Consider the following 25,138-nt stretch of genomic DNA (forward strand, 5'->3'; position numbering starts at 1 on the left):
CTTTTACACTCCCGCCTATCAGATGATTAGCCCCCCGTCACTCCACCAAAATTGCTCATCAGAGTCACCAGTAACATCCACATGGCTAAACCCAATTGTTAACACCCAGTGCTCGTCCTATCTGTCGTTGGACTGGGGTGCTTCCTTCCTCCGCCTCAAAACACTTGATTTCAGGCCACCCCACTCTTCCGGTTTTCCTCCTACCTCACGGCCATGCCTTCTCACTCTCCTTCATGTGCTCTTCCTCATGTCCCCATCCTCCCTCCGCTGGAGGACACAGGGCTCAGCATTGAGGTCTCTCCTCTGCATGCCCCATACCCCCTGTGATCTCATTCAGTTCCAGCAGATGTTGATTACACACTGACAATTCCCAGAAATTTGTGTCCAGCCAGAACCTCTCTCTGAGCTCCAGGCTCATAGATTCAAATGCCCAACCACCCTCTCCACAGGGATGTCTAATAGACTTACCCAATACTGATACCTCAATACTCTTCCAGCCCAAGATCTGTTCTTCTGTAAAGCCTCTCCCATCTAGTGACTGGCAACTCGGCCCTTCTAGTCACTCAGGGCAACCCCCTAGGGGCATCCTTTCCTCTCTTTCTTTCACACTCTGAGTCTGCCTTCAAAATACACCCAGATCCAACAGCTTCTGACCGCTTTCAGCAACACCTCCCTTGCTGTCTATCCCTAATGCAGCCGACACAGTGAGTCTATGGAAATATATGTCAGCTCAAGTCACTCCTCTGCTCATTCACCGCTACATGAGGACACAGCCTTAACAGGAGTCTTCGACAATCCTGCCCTCTCCTGAACGAGGGCTGCAGAGATGCCACTTGTTCGTGGCTCACTGAATAAATATCGTTGACAGGGACAATCTGTTTATTAGGCACTGTTACAGCCAGCTAATCATTTCTTTCCTAAACAACCAGCAAATCCTCATCCTGAAATCCTTTTGACTAATTCAAGTCAGGTGTGATCCCGTGACCTCCAGGTGAGCAGTGGGGTATCCAATTTGCCACCCCGGAGCCATCCATCCCTCTGGCTTTGGAGTCCTGACGTTCCATGATAGTCCCTTCCCTGACGGACCTCCAGTCACCCAACTCCATGCAGGTGCACACCTCGTATCTGGAGCTGCAGCAGCTCCACGCAGGTGCACGCTTCATAGCTGAAGCTGCAGCAGCTCCTGCTGGTATGGGTACAGCTGTTTCCTTTCATGCGCCTCTTTGTGCACTGACATATCTGGAAAAAAAAGAGGGGGAGCATATTGAATTGCAGGAGATGAACCAGCTGGCTTAAGACAGAGGAGAAAGAAAAAGATGACATGGTCAATGAGACACTTGTCATGAGACTATAGCTCCAGCAATCCTGGTCCTTGCAGGGTGTTACACAGTGTTAATCTTGCCCCCGAGATATGGATTAAGGAGATTCTGTCCATAGAGATGCATGCTTTGCAAATAGCCCTCCAAAGCTGGAATGCAGAGACCACTCAGGAGCTCAGCATCTGAACACTAACACTATAGCTCATTCCAGTTTCAAATTCACTTTGCTTTCTTTCTTGTTGTATTTTTTATTTTTTCCAGGTGCAGAGACTGGTTACGTGGCCACAACATACTCTTACTTAACATCAGCGCACGCTGCTGGAGGACTCAGTTAGCTAAATTGGCACCAGGACCAATGTGTGACTTTTTGACCTTGTAATTGCAAATACGGAGCTATTTGTTTTTTCTGAAGTGTCTAAAACATGTGGGACAGGTATAAAGTTTCCACATATGCCAACCTCTTTGGTTCGTTTTGATCTAAACAAACTGCTTCCCACAGCTGGGCCAAGAATATTCCTTCCAGTCCCATCTTTTCGAACAGTTCAAGCTTGGAGAGTTCCAACATGGAATTTTGCCATGTCTCGTATGTGGCAAAATCTTAAACCAACACTTCTCGGTGCCAGAAAAATAGCAACCTAGCCCAAGAATAAATCGAAGCTACATTACTCTTAAACAAGATTATTAACATGGTAGAAAAGAGACCGTTTTGTTAATGATCAAACATAGAGGCTTCAGCCAATTAAAGCTTTGAAACAAATGACCACAGAGACTCCCTCACTGGCATTAACTATTACAGCACATGACATTTGAAATCTTTTTTTTCTCCTAACTATAGGAATTGAAAATTAAAACAAGTTGCCAGTGTAGCATTTAATCTTTTCAGCCCAAAGTGCACTTGCTCCAAATTTGCAGAGCCTTGAACTTAAACAGGACAATACCTTCCACCGCCCAAGTTAGCAAAGCAGAACTTGCAGGGAACTTCCTAATCCAATGTCTGCGAGTGACAGAAACTGAGCCCTGGCAAAGCTACAGGAAAGGGAGTCAGGTGCTGGAATAAAGCAAGCTCCCGACAACCAACCTTGATTCTTGTTCTGTGTCACCTACCCCTCCGTCCAGCTGGCTCAGTTCGTCAACAAAAGCTAAGCAAGTGACCAAGGTCTCTGTGGGCAAGTTTACTCAGCTCCGGCTTTCTGTCCACGATGACACCCTTCAGCTGGTCGGCCACCTCAAACTGCAGGCCTCTTCTCTCCACGGAGCAGCCAGCTGAGGGAGGTGGAGGGGGGGAATTCTCCACCTTCGTTAAAACAGCTCACATATTTCCATCATAGATTGGAAGCTTGGCGTCATCAAAAAGTATGAAAAGAGAATGTTACTATGGATTCTAAATGGTGAACGAAATATGAAGTAAATATCTTATTCAAAAGAGGCCCCATTTTTCATATTTTCATGCAATAGCTATATGTTTTGTACTTAACAATTGTTCATGTTTGATATCATACTAATAAACCCTTGCATTTTATAGGGATTATAAAATGCTCATGCATGTTAGTATTTTTAATACTATTAGCTGGTAAGGTAAACATTATTACCCCACCTTACACATTAAAAGAAGAAGAAGAAGAAACCAAAGCTCAAAGAGACCAAGTCGTTTTTTCAAAGCCATAGTGTGAAGCAATTAGAGAAACACCCAAGTCCGATCCCAGGTGCTCCCTTCTGCAGGTACTATTTCCTAGATGAGTGGCTTTGACACCTATCCTTGCAGAAATACCAAAAGTTCACAGTTGCAGCTCCGATCAATCCCATGTGTACAGAGAAATGGAAGGGAAAATATAAACTCTTCCCTCCCTGTCCTCACCCCCAACCCAACCAACACAACTATGTGCCTCTGACTATGACCAAAAGAACCCAACAGTCCACTGAACTAGCCCTTCCCACCGGCCACTTAAGGATCAGGGGCCTGAGAACGAACACTAGTCGCTACGCTCGTCCCTCACTTCACTGCCCTTACACTCCCCAGAGTAGAAGCCCCCGGAGGGCAGGCCCAGGCCCTACTTGCCGTGTACTTGCCTGCTGTGCCTGGCAGAGTTCATTTCACTTACCAACCGCTTACGGAATATCCGCTCCTCATCAGTCCGGAAAAGTAAGGGGAGAGCAGGAAGCATGGCCTGGACCGCCTTGTTTCCCCGAGAATCACCATCCACTACATCCTCCAGCTGCTCAGGCTCCTCTGAGAGAACACGCGAGAGGGGACCCCATGGCCACGCGGGCAAAGATGGTGGTCCATGTCCAAGCACAGCCTCCAAGTGTTGAAAGGCCCTATTATTTTCCGTGTAAAGGACTGCATGCACGCAATGCCATTTGCTGCTGAACGAAATAGTATATAAAGAGACCCAGGCTTGGACTCCACCACGGAGGGCAGTTCCGTTCCTGGGACCGACCCCACAGCACTTGCTCAGAATGCTGAAAGACTGTGGGTGGACAGGGCACGCAGGTACAAGCTGCAGAAACCAGAGTTAAGGAGAAGAAGGAGTCTTAGGGGAGGCCACCAATGAAAGCAGAAAGGGAAAAGATGTGACACCAGGCAGCCTCTCCTTTCTCCTGCCCATAGCAGACGCCATGAATGGGCACGGCACCCCTCAGCCCAGCCAGGCGTCCTGACCCCCCTAGATGCCACACCTAAGTGGCCGCCATCTTTCAGCTGGGATTGGCAAACAAGAGGTCACCTACTTGCCATCTTTGATTAAATGTATTGGGGTGACATCGGTTAGTGAGATAATATAGGTTTTAAGTGCACAATTCTATGATACATCACGTATTGACCCCCTTCACCCTTTGCTAGCTCCCCCCCTCCCCTCTGGTGACCACCTGCCATCTGGGTGTTTAAGAGAATTTTCTCTTGCTAGAAATCAGCAGTTCACGCGTTAGGCCTACACCACAGGGCTTCCTCCTATGCCTCCGATGCCAAGATTCCCGACATTGGGTTAGCACTCTAATTCTGACCTCCAAGACCCTTGACCTCAACTCTCAGTTGCTAGCTGCCACTTCCGTGTCCCCTGGCCGCCACACCCTCCCTCGGACCCTGACCTGTAAGCAGGGACTCTGACCTGGGCCTGGTGGCCTGTCCCAATCTCTGGTCCCTGTTCTGCCTGGAGGCTTTTTGTCATCCCTCCTCTGACTTGAATTCACCTGTCCGCCCCCGGGGCTCGGCAGAAAGCACCCTGACCGGATCAGGATCCCTCCCCGGCCGCATGACAGTCGCCCAAGGACGGAGGTGGGCACGGCCGAAGCTCAGGGAGGAGGCAGCCGAGGGTTCAGGGTTCGCAGACTCTCCCTCGACGGTGGAGCTTACCTGAAGGCTGGGCCCTCTCTTTACCCCTTCAGACAAGGGGCAAGATTCCAGTCCTGGCTTTTTCTGCTGTAGGGCAACTTTTCTGCCTTCAAGGTAAAGAGCAGATGTTTCCTAAGCTCCCAGGGATTTATCGGCCTTGTTCGCACCCTCAGCAGACAGGTCATTCCAGGTTTAATTTATACGGCGCTACTGCACAGGTAGGACAGTAACTCTCGCTCCATCCCAAGTCACAAAAGGGCTGAGTAACAGAAACCCAGGACGCGCTTGGCCAGGCCTCACTCTGCGTCGCCGCACGCTCACTTCCCTACCTGCGCCCCCCTCACATTACGTTTCACGTAGTCTGTGCATCGGAACAATACAGTCAGCCTCAGGTGTGCAACACGCCGCCAAGAGGCTCCGGGGCACGGCGGGGAGAGCATCAGTCAGCACGCCTGCGTTCTGGACACAAAACCCACCTCTGCCAACAGCTCACCAGCCAAATCGGTTCCCTTCTCCAGGCCTCAGTTTATTTATCTGTAACCTGAGGGGTGGGGGAGGTGGTCATCTTAATGATTTATAAGATTCCCTTCCAGCTCTGACATTCTATGAAACTCAAGTTTACTTGCAGAGGCGGGCTTTCGACCTCCACTCAGATTGGACCAGCCACCCTTCCCACAATGCCCCTCTGCCACTACTCCCCCACCATTTAGGCTTCACCGACAGAGAGAGAATCATTCCCAGCTGCTGGCGGCCTCATCCAGCTGCCATGGGGGGAGTTTTGTTACGCCTGTTTCGCAGTGGGTCATGTCAAGTCAACGTGTATTTGGTAAGTGCCTCTGACAAGCCCAGAAAGAGGGTGGAGCCCTCCGGGGCCTCGTTGACTTCATCTGTGAAATGAAAGGCTTACACTGGCTGGGCTAAGGAGCCTCCCAGCTCTGAAGTCCTGGGAGTCAGGGTCCCACTGGGAGAAGGCAGGCCACACCCTAGGATCACCAACCGCAGCCCCACCCTGACGTGGCCCAGGCCCAGCTCCCGCCAAGCTCATGTATGTGTACCTGGGGCCGCACGTGATAGAACCTGTTCAGAGACTTGGGACTGTGGCACAAACAGTCATATCTCCAACCCTTCTCTATGGCCGAGTCTCAGGGCTCCCCCGCCCCAGCCCCCAGCTCTCTGGGCCCCTCTCTCATAAGTGGGGAAGTGGCAGATGCTTGTCTACATGATGTGATTTGAACAAAGTCCCCACACACCCCACAAAACCTCTCTCTTGCAGACCTGCCTGAAACCCTGATCACAGGGGTTCAGATTCTTTGCATTCAAGCATCTTGCTCCCAGAAGTTCCCTGTTAAATGCAAACATGCCCAGAAAAGTGGCCTGTGCTCAGGAGGGGGCTTCTTTTCCCCAGGCTACCCTCTCCCCATCCACGTTCGCCGGCTCCCGCAGCCTTTGCCCAGCCCTGCACAAGGGCCTGATGTGCACAAGAAGAACTCCCACCGAGAGAGGGACAAAACCTGCCTTGGTGAAGAAAAAAGCTACAAGGGAATGAGGATGAAACAGGCATGCTGTCTGACTTCCACCCTGACTTATTGCATGTCCTCAACAGCCAGCAAAACAAATGGCATGGCAAGGGGACTGAGAGAGGAAGAGAAGGATAAGGGACAGTGGAACGGTGGCATTCAGACACGCTGTATTATTAGGGTTTTTCGGGAATAAAAGTCCTCACTTATGAAAGTCGTGGAGCCCCACCGCTGTTTGTTTGGCTTGGCGGCCTGGGCCTCTTCTGAAATTACTGCACGTGTTTATTATTTAAATGTGAATGAATAGAAATTAATTTTGAGTGCAGAAATTTTGAGGGATAAGTGGAGATACACAGATGCAAACCACAGATAGACAGAATTAGCATTCTCCTCTCCCCCCACGGAAGCCAGAAGGAAAAAAGGCTTCATCCTGCATCGCGTAGGATGCAGGCCACGTGGAAGACGTTCCTGAGGAGTTGTTGAATCCCAAAGGGGGGATTAAAGGAAATTGTGAGAATGTTTCTTCCTTCTGTAAATATTGTCAAACAGAATCAGCTCCCATGTTTTATGACCTAAATTGTGACTCTCCTCCCCCGCAAAAATCCATATGTTAAAGCCCTAACCCCAGTATGGCTGATAGAGTTTGTAAGGAATTAAGGTTAAATAAGGTCATTGGGGTGAGGCCCTAATCTGATAGGATTGGTGTCCTTATAAGAGGAAGAAATGCCAAAGATCGATGGATCTCTCTCTCTCTCTCTCTCTCTCTCTCTCTCTCTCTCTCCCTCCACGCACAGAAAAGAGGCCATGTAAGGATACAACATGGACTTCTACAAGCCAAGAAGAGAGATGTCACCAGAAATCAAATTTTCCACCCCTCCATCTTGAACTTAAGAAAATAAATATCTATTATTTCAGCCACCCAGTCTGTGGGCCCTGGTTCCGGCAGCCCGAGCAGACTAACGCACTCCCGCCTGAGAGAAGGGGTAAACTGGGTCAGTCAACCAAGGGGGATAAACCACTTTTCTGGGCACTGGGCTGATGGAAGTCTACATGACTTCCAGTGGCCCCAGCAGGGGCGGGGCAACCTCCTCACAATACCTCCAGCCCACAGGTTCTAGAACCCATGTCCTTCTTTCTAAATTTCAGCCTTCAGAGATTTTAGAAATGTGCCTTTCGCAGACTGGGCAGGAGTCGTGCTCAGTATCTGGGGGAGGGAGGTGGTGAGTGAATGACTTTCTGTCTCCTGAATGTCACCTTAGCGGCAGCCCAGGAGCAGTGGCTCGAAGGCCAGACTGGACCTGTCGAGAAAAGCGTATAACACTATGGAGAAATTGGAAATAGCTATCATCCCTCACAAACAAACCCACGGAGGGTTTGAAACGGCTTCTTGAGCCAAAAGGGACAAGGGAAGAGTGTGGTGCGTTGGGGCAAGGACCATGTCTTGGGGTGGTTGTCCACAGGAAGCCCGAGGAGACAGGAAGAAGAAAATGGGGGGATTTCTGAAGGAAACTTGGACTGTTGTGGACTCAAAGAAAGGAATCAAACTGTGCCTGAAAGCTGGGACAACTTGCCTGTCTTTTGAACAAACTCTGTTTAAAATTAAGAGCAGAAATCTGTACTTGATAAAAAAAAAACTTTTGTTTCAAAGCTTTTGAAGGAGGAGAAGGAAGTGAGGCTATTTTTCTCTTTTTTTCCCCCTAGTAAATATTTGCATCCAAACAATTCCGAAGTGTGTCGCTGTTAAAATGAGGTGGTATGGGTATGTTCCAGTTGGTACCAAAAGGAGCATCTGGAACCACGGAGGACTGGTAAACTGGCCAGAGGCAGGCTCGATTTCTAGTGCTGGCCAATTTCCCTATTGTGAATATTCCCACCAAGGCTGATTTCGAGCTACCGATGATTTAAAAGCCAGCCTGCAAAATTCCAACCTATTCAGCCACAGTCTCTGACGAGCCAGCACCAGCTGGCTCAAGCACACTACTGCAAGGCAGGATGGGCAGGCAGGTAGCATGTGACCCAGTACAGAACCACCGGGGAGGGGCAGAGGCCCAGGGACCAGAAAGGGAGGACCCCAGAGAACGATGTTAAGAACACAAGCAGATTTTCCTCTCTGGGATGCATGGCCTCACCTGCGTTAATAGAAGCCCACCGTCATGGTCATTCGGCTGCCCCCCTTCCCTTCTGTTCTTTAGGAAGTACTACCTTATCCACTGTACACCGTGACAGTGCCACCTGGAGCCCAGGGAAGGGCAGCAGCCACCGCAGGGAATTCCCAAACCCCACTGCATTTTTAAACCTCCACAAAGCCAGCAAGAACTTTGATTTACAGGAAAAAAAGGAAAAGAGAAGGAACCAACCATTGTAAAACCAATAAGCCACACTTTCCCAGGGACCCCAAGAAAGTGCCTATTATTTCCCTGTGAAAGGAGGAAGGGAAAAGGAATTCCTGAGACTCGTTTGGGGATTTAGCCAGACATGTGCTCATTCTCCCCTTGCCCTACCCTAACAGGACTGGGCAATTCCATCCCTCGCCACCCCCGACCTTCTGTAGACGAATGATCCTTACGGAATGACCCATACCCTGGACACTCGTGAATAATCCACTAGAACTTCATTCTGTAGTCCGATGTTCATCTTCAAATAAACGACAAATATATGCTTTTACTTTCCAAACAAAACCCAAACTGAAGCCAAGACCGGGGTTCATACCTCTCTAGCTCACCCTCCAGTCCTGGCACTGCTCAGTCATTGTTCAATACTTCCACGTCCTGTTTGATTCTTCGTCTTTTCCCTGCAGAAACTCACCAGGGGATCCTCTCTGAGGGCTTGTGCTGGTCACCTCCAGGGAGTTATGACAACCTGCTGTTTGGTGCATGAGTCTGAGAACTGGGCAGAATTTGAGCTGGCACCCGTAAGCATTGAATAATACTTGATCAAGTGGATTAATCAAAGAACAGGAATCATCTACAGAACCAAATGGTTCTTCTTTTATGTATGCAAGTTATCCATGTAAGAGTTCAAGTAGATGATATGTTTAAACAGTGCCTATGTAAGAAAATATAGAGGGGTGAAGGATGAATATATTTCCACCAGCCTTCTGGCTTGCTTCCAGCTGAAATCGCCTGCATTTGCTTGGACTAAGAAATCACAGCTGCGAAGCCATTTGTTGGGAAGGATGGAGGAGAAAGGGTGACCTCTGCTGGTAGAATGAGTGTTTTAATCTGGTTGTTTTCCCCAACTTTGCAAAGAAAAAAGTGAGCAGAGTGGGAGGAGGACAGGACCATGTCCTCCCCGAACAAATGATCATTTTTTCCACACTAGTAATTTTTACAAAGTCTTTAGCAAAAAGTCACTGTGTGGGGGGCTCAAGAACTCTTTAATGATGTGTGGAAATGAGATTCAAGTTGGTTTTTATTGTGTTTAATAACTATTCCCTTCCAAAAACAAAATAAAGAAATGTTCTCACTTGGAACTCAATAATTTGTTTTATTTTTTCCTTTTGATAGTTCATTAATGAAATGAAGAATCTGCAGTCAGTTTTGAAATGTAGGGACTACTAAATAGAATAAAAGAAAGCACAGCCCCCAAATGTCTCATTCAGGTTTACATTTATTCATTAAATAAATGCACATTTTAGGAATTAAGAATTCTACATTTTCAAACGTAGCCTCTGTATTTTATAATTCAATGTCTTCTGAAAGACTTGAATGAAGTTGCTTTGCTTTAAAACTCAGCAATGCTCAAAACAAAATCATTTCCATGGCACTCTCATTATGTGGCTTGATTTCCCCCTCGCATACCTGTCATCACCTTTGACAAGCCAAAAGCATATGTCGAGCTACTGGCTCTCTAATAGTATTCAATTATTAGTCAGACTTTCCCTGGTCATAGACATCGCTTTGGTCTTTAGCTGTGCCAAGTTGAAAGCAAAAACTTCGTTTCGAGTTTTCCAGAGAATAGCTGGGCAGGATCTCTTAAAAGTCTAGCTTTTTTTAATTGTCTGACACTGCCTCACATGTAATTATTATCTGTGCATGCTCAGGCGTGTCGTGGGCAGGGAGAGGGGCACCCACGAAAGTGAACAGGGAGTCCCATCCACCGTTCTATAAAATGGATTATATTTGGGGGGAATCATATACCTTTTGGGGACCATAACTATAAAAGGCATCGGTATCCAGTATAATGGAACCCATGCTCTATCTTGACCAATAAAATGTAATATTTATGTTAAATAAAGTGTTTATTTAAATGCATGTGTATCTGTCTCACATAAGCTAGTGCACACTTCTGTCGGTGTGATGGGAGGCCTGACTATCTCACAATCAACACCTCTTTGGGAATCTGGCAGAGAAGAGTAGGGGAAAGAATAAACTTAATTGTAATTGGAAGTGCTCCTATCCTGGGCCTAAACTGAAGTGGGATAGAAGAACAACAGTAGCAACCATTCAAATGGGGTTCATTCCCACGCCTGCCATGTCCCCTGCACCCCACGGCCTTCCTATATCATGGAATACACGTATTCGTTCCCGTCAAAGAACACCAAAGAGATGTGAAGTTGCTGGAAGGCAACATTTCTTTGTTTTGTTTCATGAAAACAAAAGTAGACAATTTATTTAAGAAATTGGTAAATACTAAATGTCAACATTTATTTGAATGCCAGTGTGCATTCAAGTTTTTTTTAATAAACATAAGACTAAAAAACCAAGTAGTTGGGTTTAATAGTAATGACAAGAAGTAGTAATAATGAAAGAAAGATAACTGTTCCCAAAACTATGTATTTCTTAACAAAAGAATATTTACAGGTGTAATCATGAACATTAACATTCAATAGAAAGTCATCCTTTAAATAGCTCTCTCCAAGTGCTCAAGTCACTTCTCTCATTTGATTAATATTAAGTGCCAGCTGTATACCACACATTGTGCTGAGCGTTGGGGAGGCAGTGGCTCATGAAGACAGTAACCTTCCTAGTCCTTCTAGAGCTTGCACTACTATCACACAAGAGGCACACAGCCAACAAGGACTCATACCAGTAAATAGAAAATCAGAACAGCCATCAGTGCTACAACCTAGAGCTGGGGTGTCAGACTCATTTTCACCAGGGGCCACATCAGCCTTGTGGTTGCCTTCAAAGGGCCGAATGTAATTTTAGGACTGTATACATGTAACTACTCCTTAACTAGGGGCAAGGAGCTCAGCACTGCCGCTGGGTAGAAACAAGGTGCTGGGCCAGATAAAACAAGGTGGAGGGTCGGATTCGGCCTGTGGGCCTTGTGTTTGCCACCTGTGACCTAGAGGTGGAGGGTGCTACTAGAGTGTTTTTTCTTAAACGAAGAATTCTATTTTAAAAATCCATCTGCACAGAAGGAAAATCCAACATTGTTGAATTCTGGCCCAGGGCAGAGAAACTCAAATCAGGGAACCAAAATCAACATTTTATAGACATGACGTAACCGAAACAAAGCTCTAAAGCACTTGGTCAAAAAAGTGCCTGATTCCATTTAAATGTATTCTTCAGCTTCTATGTTGAGTCAAGTAGTGCTTCTCAGACTTTCAGATGCATGGGAATTACTTGGGGATCTTGTTCAAATACAGATTCTGAATCAGTAGATCCAGGGGGGGACCCGAGATTCTGCATTTCTGACAAGCTCCCCGGTGATGTCATACTTCCGGTTCGTGGATCATGCCCTAGGTAGCTCCAGTGCAGGCCAAGATGCTGAATGAGCATGCCTGCTGATCTCCTCCCCTAATCCCCCACCCATGTCAACCTCATACAAAATAAAACGGTAGAGGAGAAAACCATTGTGAAGAGTTTCCCAGGGTGGTTTTGTACAGGTGTTTGGGGAATGGTGGCATTGTCCTGAGACGGGGCACAGCCCGGCAGGGTTGTGGAAAGATAAAATAGAAGAACTGATGGAATTCTGCACCCATTTGCCCCAACCTCCCCGCAGCACCTTGTAGCAAATGATACCTGCACCCCTCCTACCAGGACATAGAGATCTGGGGCAGAGGTCCTCAGAAGAAACAGAAAAACTAGGAGACCAACTGATTTCTAGAACTTTCCACATCCCTTCTCCTTCCAACTCCCAGAGCTGGAGAATTACAATCCAGTCTGGATGAAAGGTCTCAGTCTTGATGCAAATTGAAATCACCTGAGGAGCTTTAAAAGCCCTGCTGCTTAATTCCACCTTGGGGACTCCAGTGAAATTGATCTGGAGCATGGTGTGGGCATCCGGACCTTTAAAAACTTCCCAAGCAATTTCAACGTGCAGCAGAGATTCAGAACCACTGAATTTGGAGTCTCTTGGGAGTCTGCTTCTCTCTGAGGAACAAAGAACGAAGACCTGATCTGAGGGTTGTTTTGGAGGGTAAGGAGCACTTGAATGTAATTTTCTGGTGTCAAAGCTCTAGACTCTGGAGCTCATCTACCACCACCAGTTGAGTTCACGCGTTGTGGAGGGTGTGGGGGGTGGGGCTGCTTTCCCCCAAGGTACACTGCCCGATTGGTACCCTGAAGAGAAAATGAGCACACAAAATAAAATAACAAGATATTGGAGGAGCACAGCTATTTCAAACTGAAAATAACGTCCTGGATGACAGATTCCAAGAGAAGCAGAAATATCAAAACATATGAATCAACTATTTTTCACCAGCCTGATAAATATTTGAAAAGATATAGGGTGTAATGAATAATAAGAAGCAAGAAAACATAAGAAAGAATCAAACAGAAATATAATGAGAGAGAGCAGAATTGATACTGCTGAAGAACAAATTAGTGAATTGGGAGACCCAATCTCAGAAATAGCTCAGAAGGAAGAAAAAGGACAAAGAGATAGTGTTAATGAAAAGCTAAAAGAAAAGGAAGATAAACATAGATGGTGAGGAAGAAATATTTGAGAACATTAATAAAGATCCATTTTTCTGCATTTATATATTTTATATATATGTAATCAGGAAATATATGTATACATATATAATCAGGGAAACACATACCTACATATATTATAATAAAATTTAAGAATTTCAAAGCTATCACAGAAAGATCAGGTCACATACAAAAGAATAAGAATCAGACTGACCTCAGCAATATTAGACAAAAAAGAAGACAGAGTAATGTTTTCACAGAAGTGAAGGACACAGAATTTAGAATCTAATACTTTATATTCAAGCAAACTGTCATTCAAATGTTAGGACCAAATAAAAATATTCTCAAGCACACAAGATATGTTGCAGAGAGACGTTCATTATAAACAGTTCTGGTTGAAGCACTATGGGAGAGAAAAATCTAGGAGATTGTTCTGCAAGAGATTTGTGGAAAAAGGATGATCCAATACCTTGATAAATGTTCTTATTGTTTAAGAAGGGAAAAGCAAGCTAAGGCCAAAGAAAAGAAAAATTACATCTATAACAATCTAGAATTAAAAGCCTAGGTTATATTGACATGATAGGGGTGAATGAAGGAGAGAGCAGAAAAATCCTAAATTTTCACCATAGATAAAATCAGAGAAATACAAATATATCATTAAAAATAAAAATAAGGAAGATGAAAGCATTGTAAAAGTGATACAAATTGAAAACTTACGGTGATAAAATAGGTGTGTGTGTCTTTTATTATTACAAAGGTAGATGGACTGAGCTCACCAGTTAAAGCCGAGAGACTGAATTTTTTTTAACTCTGATATGTGCTATTTACAAAAGACATACTTCAAACACAAGGATATACAAAGGTTGAAAGCAAAACAAAAAAAAATAGAAAAAGACATTTGGATGAACATTAACTGAAAGAAAGCTGACTTAGGTACATTCATTCCAGAAAAGATAGTCTTTATCAGTAAAGGGCAGTGCTGGGAACAGAGAGAGTGCCCTAGGATTTAGCAATTTCACTCCCAGGTATAAACCCGAGGGAAAGCCATGCACACGGACAACCCTCTAATGAGCCCCCAGGACCCCAGCTTCCTGGTACTTACTTCCCTAACAAATCTGCTCTCTTGGGCCTGGGCAGAACCCACACTTGCTTCCAACCAGTAGAACATGGCAGAGGTGGTGGGATGTCACGTCTGTGATAATGTCACATAAGATCGTGATGTTTGTCATTACACGCAGACTCCCTTGCCGGCTTTGACGCAGCAGCCATGCTGGGAAGGAATGCAGGGTGACCCCTGTCTGGGAGCCATCAGGAACCTGAGGCTCTCAGTGAGACCACCTGAATCCAGCCAACAACCAGGACCCTCCCCAGTCCAGCCCTGCGTGGCTGGTAGCCCACAGCCCTGGACAGCTCCTGGCCTGCGGTCTTCCGAGGGCTTGAGGCAGGAGATGCAGCTAAGCCATACCTGGCCTCTCAACTCACAGAAACTGGGAGATAATCAAGTGTGTTATTTTAAGCCATTAAGCTTTAGACAATATTGTTACACAGCAACAGATAACCAATACAAGAGACAAGAATGAGACAAAGAGATGAGGCAAGAATGCCAGTGATAAAACAAAACAATTAAAAAGCTGGGAACAGACAAATACCCTTCAGTAGGCGAGGGGATGTGTGAGCTGTGCTGTATTAACCTGCACGGGTCCATGTCATACGCTCAGCCAGAGGGCACAATACAGGTAAATGCGAACAACATGAGACTAAGCGAAAAAAATAAGCCCCAAAAGATTACCTCAGTGTGATACTCTTTTATAAGTTAAAAACAAATTAAAACCAAAAACATAAAAGTTAAAAATATGAGATTCTGATCAAGTTAAACATAACGTTCTTATAAAGTCATACATATGACCCAACAATACCAGTCTTTGGTACTTACTCAAAAGAAATGAAAACACACACCCACTCCAAAACCCTGTCTGTGAACGTTTACAGCAACTTTATCTGTAATTGCTGAGAACTGGAGACGCTCCAATGTCCTTCGCCTGGTGACTGGAGGGACAGGCCTGGTGACTGGAGGGACAGATCAGAATTCGCCAGTACAACAGAGCACTGCTCAGCAACCGCTGACGGGCGACACCACGGGCGAGTCACAAACGCATCACACTACGTGGCAGAGCCAGACTCAGAAGGCTGCACACTGTACGATCTCACGCACAGCACTTTCTGGAAGAGGCAGAACTTCGGGGATTAATAAACTGAGCGGTGGTTACCAGGGGCTTGAGGTAAAAAGAAGGAGATAACAACAGAGAGGCACCAGGGAACTTTTTGGAGTGACGGGACTCTCATACGGGGGCAACCAAAGCAAACCTACTTTTTCCCACCACTATGTATATTGATTTTGGCAATATTTTTACAACTGTGTTCATGTTTCAAAATTCATAAAATTACACATTTAAAAGGGTGAATTTCTGTATGTAAATTATGCCTCAATTTAAAATACATGTATGAGTATATATACACATGGGTGTGTGGGGGTGTCTGTGTATAAACATCAGTTAAGTGCCCCTTTTGACAATCCCCTGGGCCAGGCCCTCCCTGCCAAGTCCTACAGCCCTTCCTACCTGCTATAAAAGGAACAAAATGAAAAGTCGTATCATTGGAAATGTTGTAGTTAAAATTACTATACAGATTTATCTTGAAAGGGAACCAGGATAAGAGGAAGAAATGTTTCAGCAATCAACGTAATGTATCTAAAAGGGACTGAGGAAAATGAAGGTGTGAACGCTGCTTTCTTTGCCTTGGAGACCGGGACATTTATGACTTTACAACTATAAACCTCATTTCACTCCAGATGAGGAATTACTGAGTCATTGTCCAACCACCTTCAACAGGGGGGTGGTGGGGGGCCCCTCCCCAGATCAGCAGCCCTCTTTGGTCCAGATTCACTTTGCCTTGGAATGTCCCCATAAACGGCCCATTAGCAGCCCACAAAGAGATTAAGAAACAATTCTGATTAAGAGAACGCACAGTTTAACAAAGCATCCTTGAATCAGAATGTCCTGCTTCTGCTCTTTTATAGACCAGAGGAGCAGGGGGGTGAGGTCACAGTCGGCCTGACCATAGTTTGTTCTTATCTCCCTATTTTCTACTCCACAGTGAAATTTAAATAGCTTGCTATCGCTAAGTAAATAATTGGAGACATAGCCTTCTGAAAGCTTTTAATTGTGTCGGACCGGCTCTTCAATTCTAAACACTCCCTGCAACCCAGGGATATTTAGAGCTCTGGGTGTCCTCTTGGCAGATGGAGACAGAAACGCAAAATGGGGTAGAGAGGCCAGAACGTCCCATTAATCACGGCAGCGCTCCTTTATTCAAAGATCATAAACTGCCTGAGGTAATGTCTTCAACTGGGTGGCGGGGGTGGGAGGGTGCTTTTGACTGAGAAGCAGGGAGTCTGGATCGTAAGTCCCTTTTAGACTCTGCGCAGCTTCATAATTTGAGACAAAGACCCAATCGCCTCTCTGAGCCTCATTTTTCCCCTGAGTACTCCAGACTCTGTGGCCAGGTGTCCCCTCCCCACTGTCCCAGGTCAAGTGCTCTGGTGAGCCGTAGGCACACCCGAAGTCCCGGAATGGGAACTCTCCACGTTTACCTCTACAGCTATACATCCAGGAATCCACAATGGTCTTACCAGTGTCCTCGGGTCATTGTGGAGAAGTGTCCCCACAGGGTGGCCAAACTATGTGGCACAGAAGAACTCCAGGCTGCTGCCGCCAGCCCACTGCCACCCAAGACAAAGAATCACCAAGACAAAGGTTTTCTCAGTCGATATAATGGGAAACCCCAAGTGTAACAAACCAGATTTCTTTACTGCAGGACTTCCCGGAGCCTTCATTTGCTCATGCGCTTTGAGACTTTCCTAGAGGGAGATACAAAAGTATTTGACCAAAGAATCCTTTTTCAAAGATCAACATACAAGTCTGGCCTGCCTTCAAAACATGGGTCCAAATTTATGATGCTATATATTTTTCATTCCCTATCCTCCAATCAGGAATGTAGTCAACCCTGGCTTCAGAATAGCATCACCTGGGCCCTTCCCCTGGTCCTCATCCCCAGAGATCTGGCTTTAATTGGTCTGAGGGGCAGGGCCTGAGCACAGGTATTACTTTCAGCTTACCCAGTGATTCCAACGTGCAGCGGTAGGGAGCACGGGAGGATGCCTCATCTTCCTGTGCCTGTTCCAGAGCCTCCGAGGGGGAGCCACCCCACCCCCAGGCCAGTGCTGGGGAGCAAACCAGAAGATGGTTTCGTCTCTCCATCCAGAGTCAAAGCCATAAGGTCCAGAGGCCCCGGCCCAGTGGGGAATCTCCTGGGAATATCGTATCCTCAATGGAGATTCTAGTCCTAATCATCTCAATAACAACCCTGTGGAGTCTTCCTTTCAACATAAAAATAACTGTACTGGTTTTCTGATTGTAAATTCAATGCCTGCTTTTTGTGAGTAGAAAAGGAAACACAAAAGCATAAAGCAAAAAATAAATAACTGTTCATAACCCCCCCCCCACACTAGGGCCATTTTGCTTTTCCTTGCAGACCTTTACAGGTGTTTAGTATTCTTTCATAATTTTGTTTTACTTAACAGTTTCTCTCAAATGTCTTCCCATCCCAATATCAATAAAAGGACACAGTCACTGTTAATGGTCCTATCACATCATAGGTAGGCCATAAATTATTTAATCTGTCCCACTGTTTACCTGCTCTAGTATGTATCGTCAGTGAAGGGGGAGATATCTTGCACGTGTAACTGATTGGTTCCTGAGAATAAATTCTGACAAGTGGAGTTGCTCTGTCCAAATCCTCGCCAAGCGAACCCACTTAGCTGGGCCTGCATTTCCATCACCTCTCAAGTGAGCTACCCCCTGCCCTCGTTTCCCCACGCCTTTTCCACTCTCTGCCTGGCTGATAAAGTATTTTCCAGATGCTATTTGTCCAAGTCCCTCCACCTTTTATCAAATCTTCAAGCTTTACCTCTTCAAGCCAGTGTTTTCCTGAGAAAGCTTTCTGAGTTCTGTGTCCATCTCCCCTCTCCTTGCACCGGCGGCCTCAGTTCAGGCTGGAAGGCTCATCTCCCAGCAGAGGTCACCAAATCCTCCTTTAAGGAACTAGCAAGAAGGCAGCAAACTGAGCTTGACCCTGCTGGCAAGTCCCCCACCGACACTCCCCCAGGCCCCCTCCTCCCTCCCCGCGGAGCACCTGCCCTCGCCTCGGCGGCAGCCGCTCTTGTCACTCTGCATTATAACTGTTTACACGTCGGTCTCCCCCGGGGACAGTGAATGGCTTGTTCCCTGCGTCCCTGGGCCCCATGACCAGCACCACGCCTGGCTGCGAAGGTATTCACAGCTTACTGAATGTCTGCTATTAAAAGGTCATATTTTTCCAGGAAAGAGTCCAAGCTGGTATTCCTGATATTAAAAGCAGGGGTGATGACGCACATCCCCACCTTTGGCCAGAAAAGACAGAGCCTCAAGTCCACGGGCCAGGACTGACTCCTGTCACCTCGCCACGAAAACAGTGAGAATGCAGCCAGAACCCGAAGGAGCTCAGCGCTTCTCGGCTTTTCTCCACCCAGCACCCCTGACCTGGCCCAGCCAGCAGCAGAGACAGGGGGGCTGCCGACCGAAGCCCCTCTGCGTGCCGGCCTGGCCGTGTGTTTGGTTCCCGCCAGCTCCATTGAAGGACTTTTCACGATTCCCAAGTTTCATTCATTCTCTAAGTCTTTGTGACTGGAAACACCTGTCCCCATCTTCATAGAATTGACATTTCAGGGAAGCCAAAAACTAGCACACTAAGACAGTAAGGATAAATTTGGGTGAATACTTGGAAGGAAATAAGGAGGCTAAAATGAGGAATAAGGTTTGCATTGCTGGTTGCCCTCAGCAGTTAGAGTGATCAGTTAGTCTGAGAAGGTGAGGCTTCGGCTGGGGGAGCCGGCCCTGTACCTGCAGTGGGTGACAGGGGAGCCTCCCAGAGACAGAATAGCAGTTTGAGGGACCCCGAGGTGGGGGAGGCCATGCACGTTGAAGGCTTGGAGCCCAGTGGATGGAAAACAGACTGGAGGTGCGTTTCAGGTGAGCGGCAGGGGTGTGATGCGGCCGCAGCCACGCACAGCTTAACGACAGGGATAAAATCTAAAAAAATGCATCGGCGGGCAATTTTGTCATTATGCGAACATCATACAGCGCATTGACACAAACCTAGGTGGTAGAGCCTGCTACACGCCTAGGCTCCGTGTCTGCCACTGTCATACGTGCAGGTGCATGGCTCCAGTTTGGTGCGTGAGTTCTACATTACCCGTCAGAGTTCAGGGTCCTGCTGCTTATTCCCGTTCAGGTATCCAGATTTAAAATTATTAAATACTTCAGGGGTTTTTTTACATCTCCTACAAACAATAAAATTATCCTCTTGACTCTTCAAAATATCTCAAACCACGGTCACATGCATAGAATCCATTTGGGGTAACAGGATGGAGAGTCACATCAAAATTCTCTGAAACTCTAATTTTAACATTCCTAATTTTTTTCATCCAAGAAATAAAGCATATCTATCTGTGTCATTTTTGTATCTCTTCTTAGTTTCAACTCTTAAAACATCTTCCCAGGCTCCCCAGCGAAGGGGGAAGGATGCAGGAGGAAGTGAGGCAGAGAAGAGCCATTTTATACAATTTTTGAAATAGGAATGTGGACCCTCCTTCACCCTCACCCTAAATAGGGTTGCTTAAACCTCTCATTTGCATTTTCAAGCACCTATCCTGCTCCTATTTGGGGCACCACTTCCACCCACAACTTTTTTCAAAGAAGGTATTTTTGCCTCCACGCTCCTGTGTTTGCCGGGCCCCAGGTTGGAACACACCCAGGCGAATGCCGGCGTAAACAGGGTCTGAGAGGAGACCATAAGTGGCGAGCTGTCTTCTGCTTGAGGAAGGGAGGGTCGCACTGGCTAATTCAAGCTTGTTATTGGGAAAAATGACAACATTCACACAAAGTCTTCCTTATATCGGGCTGTTGGTGAATAAGACACACATTGAATCCTCCTGAGCGCTGCCTTTAATGCCCTGCCTCCCAGGAAGAGCACCCCCAACTGTGTTGCCTGTGGAGATTTTCAAAAGTAACTTGAATCTGGAGCCCTGGGGACGGGAGGAAAGGCGTGGCGGGGTGGGGGGGGCACAGTCCTAGCGTGAATTGTGAATCGCCTGGATTAACGATGCTCAGCCAGCCTCTCTTGTTCTTACCCTGGAAAGGAATTCCTAAAACACATCTATGTGAAACAATGCACTTCCCAAACATATACTGGGGTCTCAGATGGTTTGCAACATTACCTGGAACTGGCAGAAAGGAAAAAAAAAGCCAGACATAATAACTGGCCTTCAAAAATGCTTACAGATTAAAGTTTTATTGGATAGAACCTTCTTATCAACTGAGGGCAGAGGGAGGGACGAGGGGAATCTCAGTGGAAGGCAGTCAAGCAGCACTGCAAAACTCATCTGAAAGAGGCACGACATTCGGTGGGACTCGAAGGAGAAGTCTCCAGCCATCTCTGGGGATCAGACATAGCTTCCCGGAGAGACTGTCTCTCAGTTCCGTTCTGCCCCTTCTGCAGCAGGACTGAGGAAGCTTCCGATGGAAGGCGGGCTTGGCCGGGGTCAACGTTTCTTGCCACTTAGACAACAAAGAAGTATCAGTGAGTTTGCACAAGTACAAGGAATTTCAGAGTGCAGAAATCTTAAAAAGAAAAATTAGAATTCTAAAATTTCAAGATGAGCGTGCCAACCACCTGAACCCAAAGTACAGGGGACTGCCCTCGCCATACCCCCCACCAAGGATTCCTTCACGGTGTCAGGTGCCACGTGTGTGTACCAGAAAAACACCTCCAAGTTTCAGTGAGCGTTCTCTGCTTCCTCCCGTGTCTAACCTGCGGATCCATAGCTAAGGTTCTTTGTCTAGTCAGAAAGCACATAAAATAGACCAGGGCTCGTGGCCATTGGGGAAATGTGTTCTTTCCAAACAGAGTCCCCCAAAGCTCCTTTACATCCAGGAGCACCTCATATGTTGCATACATCTGGAGAACGTCCCTATTCGGTACCCCAGACAGACATCACAGGTTGATCCTGGCACTCATTCTCACCAAGCCTAGATACTACCCCCCAAATCCCTCTCAGCATAGGACTCCAGGAAGGCACTACCCATCAACAGACATTGTTACAGGCGATAAAATCCACGAGCCATCTCTGCAGCAGTTCCCACCCCAGAGGGGATCTGTCTTCCTATGAACAGAGCAATGGGGCAGGTAGCAATCAGGGGCTCCGCCCTGCAACAAGCCTCGCAGCGACTGCAGGCAAATCACCGAGATAGTCACATCTTCCTTTTCGAAGTGTTTTATGTTAACTTGAGGTGCACGGCACAGTGGTTAAACAATCATAATTTACAACGTGATCCCCCTGATATTTCAAGGACCCACCTGGCACCACACTTAGTTATTACACTATTATTGACTGTTATTCCCTACCCTGTACTTTGCATCCCTATAACTGCTTCATAACCACCAATTTGTACTCCTCAGTCCCTTCACCTTCTTCCCCCAGCCCCCCTCCAGACCGCCATGCCCTCTGGCATGCCCTCTGGCAACTGTCAGTTTGTTCTCTGTGTCTACGTATCTATGTTTCTGTTTTGGCCACATTTTCTTAAGCAAAATGGTTTTGTTATGTACTCTCACATTTTTGTTGACTCAAGTTTGAGGGGTTTTTTTTAAGATTTATTTATTTCTTTTTAGAGAGGGAAGGGGGGGAGAGAGAGAAACATCAATGTGCGGTTGCTGGGGGCCATGGCCTGCAACCCAGGCATGTGCCCTGGCTGGGAATCGAACCTGCGACACTTTGGTTCACAGCCTTCGCTCAATCCACTGAGCTACGCCAGCCAGGGCGAGTTTGAGTTTTAAAACACATATAAATATATGGAGATTACAACTTTCTCAGAGCAGTTAACTGAGGGGAGGTGAGGGGAGTGGGGGTTAAGTCACTTTACAAACAGATTTGCCAAAGATTTCCTTAAATGCCAAGAGCCTCTTCAACAGATGTTAAAGGCCCTGAACTACCTGGAAGAAAAAGAAAGGAAGCAGATGGTTGAGCAAAGCAAAGTCCCATCTGCCAGGCACCACAGCCATTTGAAAATGAACCCCCAACCAATGTGGACCTATTTACATGAGCCTTATCTACACACAGTTCTTCAGAAAAAAACTTGATTCTTTGAAAGCAGTCGGGCACTGGGTTTGACACGCCGGGCCTAGTGGCTGAACAGTTGTCAAGTGTGAACCACAGGCCAAGCACTGAACAACTTCACGGACGGCAGGAAAGGAACTGGTCATTTATCACTGGAAAATCCTTTGAGGATGTATCCAAAACGCACAAGGCCGCAGCTCTGCAGCAATCCTGGGGCTTTCACCCAATCACAGCACAGGCACTCCGCCAGTGGTTACTGAGGTCAGCAGGACCACGCCCACTATACCTGAGAGCCGTGGGTGTCCAACTCCATCCGCTGGAGGGGCCGCAGGGCGGGCTGCCCCCCGGGAGGCGGAAGGTGAAGTAGACTGCCGCTCCCCCCGGCAACCGGAGCCGACCCTGTTTCATCTCTTCCACAGCCTGACATTCCTCGTAAGATTTCATGCTGCGAGAAAGAGCTTCACTACCAAAATAAAAGTGTTTTTTCTTTTAGGTTACTGATGTTATCTGTTCTAACAAGAAGTCAGACATCAGCGGGGTCCCAAAACTAACCAACAGAATAGTCGGGAGATGAATGTCCCTGCACCAAAGCAGGATAGGCAAGACTGATTTTTTTTAACTTGGAAAAAAACTTCAAACTTAGAGAAAAATCACAAGAATACAAGTAGCACAAGAACACCTGATTTTCTTTTATCTGAATTTCACCTACTGCTGACAATTTTCCCATTTGCTTTATTTTTTTTCTCTCTCTCTCTCCCTCCCTCTCTCCCTCTCTCTCTCTCCCCCCGTCTCCCTCTCTCTCTCTCCCCCCCCACCCCACCCCCACATCTGTCTCTCTCTGCACCCCCTTCACTGTACGTTCCCTTGAATCACTATAGGGAAAGTTACATGTATTATGGCCACTCACCCCTAAATACATCAATTGTATTTCATATGAGCAGAGACATTCCCTTACAGAACTACATAGTGTGGTTGTCATCTTCAGTAAACTTAACACTGGCACAATACTTTTACCTAATCTACTGTCTAAATCCGACTTTTGTCAGTTGACTCAACTGTGTCCTCACAGTATTTTCCCCTCCAGTACAAAATCCGTTCTAGGGGCAGGAACTACATTTACCTGCCACATCTCTCCCTCCTTCTTTTTTTTTTTTTAAGATATTATTTATTTATTTTTAGAGGGGGAAGGGAGGGAGATAGAGAGAGAGAAACATCAATGTGCGGTTGCTGGGGGTTATGGCCTGCAACCCAGGCATGTACCCTGGCTGGGAATTGAACCTGCGACACTTTGGTTCTCAGCTCGTGCTCAATCCACTGAGCTATGCCAGCCGGGGCTTTCTCCCTCCTTCTTTAATCTGGAACACTTCCAGAGCCTTTCTTGGTCATTCATGACAGTGGCAGTTTTTAAGTATAAAGTTCCCCTCTCCCTAGTTTTTAAAGAGTGTTTCTCATTTAGAATTTGTCTAGTGTTTTCTCACGGTTCAAGTTCAATATGTTCTTGGCCATAGAGGTGCTGTAGTGTGGCTCTCAGGGTATCACAGCTAGAGGCACACGACGTCCATCTGGTCTCACTGCAGATGCCAACTGTAGCCCATCAGTCAAGATGTCCAACTTATCTGCTGTGTAATGGCTAGTTTTTCTCTTGGAAATAGAAATCCGTCTGTGGGAGACACTTTAAGATCACACAAATACCCTGCTCCTTATCTAAATTTCCACCTGAATTTAGCATCCATTTACGATTCTTGCCTGATCTCATCCTCACCATAATGGTTGCAGAATGCTAACTTTCCAACCTTCGCGCCTTCCCCCAATTTGCCAGTGGCCTCTAGCATTACACCGTAAGCAAGAGGCCTCCCTTCTCCCCCATACATTCATTATTAATATATCCATTTATTATTGGTAAGGACTCATGAATTCTTATTTTCAATGTGTTATGATTCATTATTGTACTTAATTATTTTGGTATTTAAATTTAACCAGTAGGAGTCCTTTCAAGCTGGCTCCTGTGTGCTTGTGACAGGCTCCCATCTCTTTCTGAGCACTTTCTTAATTTCTAGCATACAAAGTGTTTCAGGCTCATCGCATAAACTACTCTGTCCCAGCCCTGGAACCTTGGAACCTCTTAGTGGGGAATGGTATCAGAGACCAAGACCTGGGCACTAGGTGTTCTTGGTGCTAATGAGGTGTCATTGCTTCCTGGCCCTTTAAGCATGCAAAGCTAGATAATAGATGCATGTATATATATATTTATAGATATACACATACAAATATATACACCCACACATGCATATACACATGCATTATCACATATGTACTATAGAAACAGGGTACACACTGGTACCTCCTATTTCAGTTTATGCCAACAGAGCTCTTTCTTGCCTTGCCCTATTCCAGATTAGGACCCTTCTTCCCTTGTAAGGACCATGGCTCCCAAAAACAACAATACATTTATTGCTCACTCAATCCTGTAATGCATAGAACATTGCTGCAGAATCACTTTTTCCTACCACTACAAAAGACGAGCCTAATAAAAAGAATGATGTGTAATCCCCCTACCATTTCCTCTCCTAAGTAAGACTGAGCATAAGCACAGCATATCATCAAATGCTGTGTTCATAAGTAACTTGGATTAGTCCTTTTCCACCCCCCCCTTCAGTACAGTTACAGAATTCATTTGAAATACAATTGGGTGATTTGTTTCAGTTTGCTTTCCATTTTAGAGATGGATTTTTCCCCTCCCCACCCTTATTACTTTTACTTTTGAATATTTATAACATTAGCAAAGCTACGTAAAAAGATATATTCAGAGAAGTATTTTTCCCTCTGTATCTAATTTGCCTTAT

The 25,138-nt window shown here is 46.3% G+C and overlaps 2 long non-coding RNA genes across 2 annotated transcripts in view; both read right to left on the bottom strand.

The window, feature by feature from the left end:
• Positions 1–673: 673 nt before the first annotated feature.
• The window catches only part of LOC123829318, a 36,795-nt gene continuing 12,330 nt past the window's right edge, over positions 674–25,138 (bottom strand). The window contains exons 2-3 of the long non-coding RNA XR_006787590.1: positions 2,424–2,655; positions 674–1,239 (exon numbers count right to left, since the gene is read on the bottom strand). This is a non-coding gene — a long non-coding RNA (uncharacterized LOC123829318). The remainder of the gene's footprint in view (positions 1,240–2,423; positions 2,656–25,138) is intronic.
• On the bottom strand, positions 16,732–18,337 carry LOC123829323. Its single transcript, XR_006787591.1, has 4 exons — positions 18,278–18,337; positions 18,053–18,186; positions 17,202–17,306; positions 16,732–16,943 (listed from the first exon to the last, which is right to left on the bottom strand). It is a non-coding gene; the product is annotated as an uncharacterized LOC123829323 (long non-coding RNA).

The sequence above is a fragment of the Phyllostomus hastatus genome, unplaced genomic scaffold (assembly GCF_019186645.2).
Source record: "Phyllostomus hastatus isolate PE091 unplaced genomic scaffold, TTU_PhHast_1.1 phas_contig_137, whole genome shotgun sequence".
Taxonomy (NCBI): Eukaryota; Metazoa; Chordata; class Mammalia; order Chiroptera; family Phyllostomidae; genus Phyllostomus; species Phyllostomus hastatus.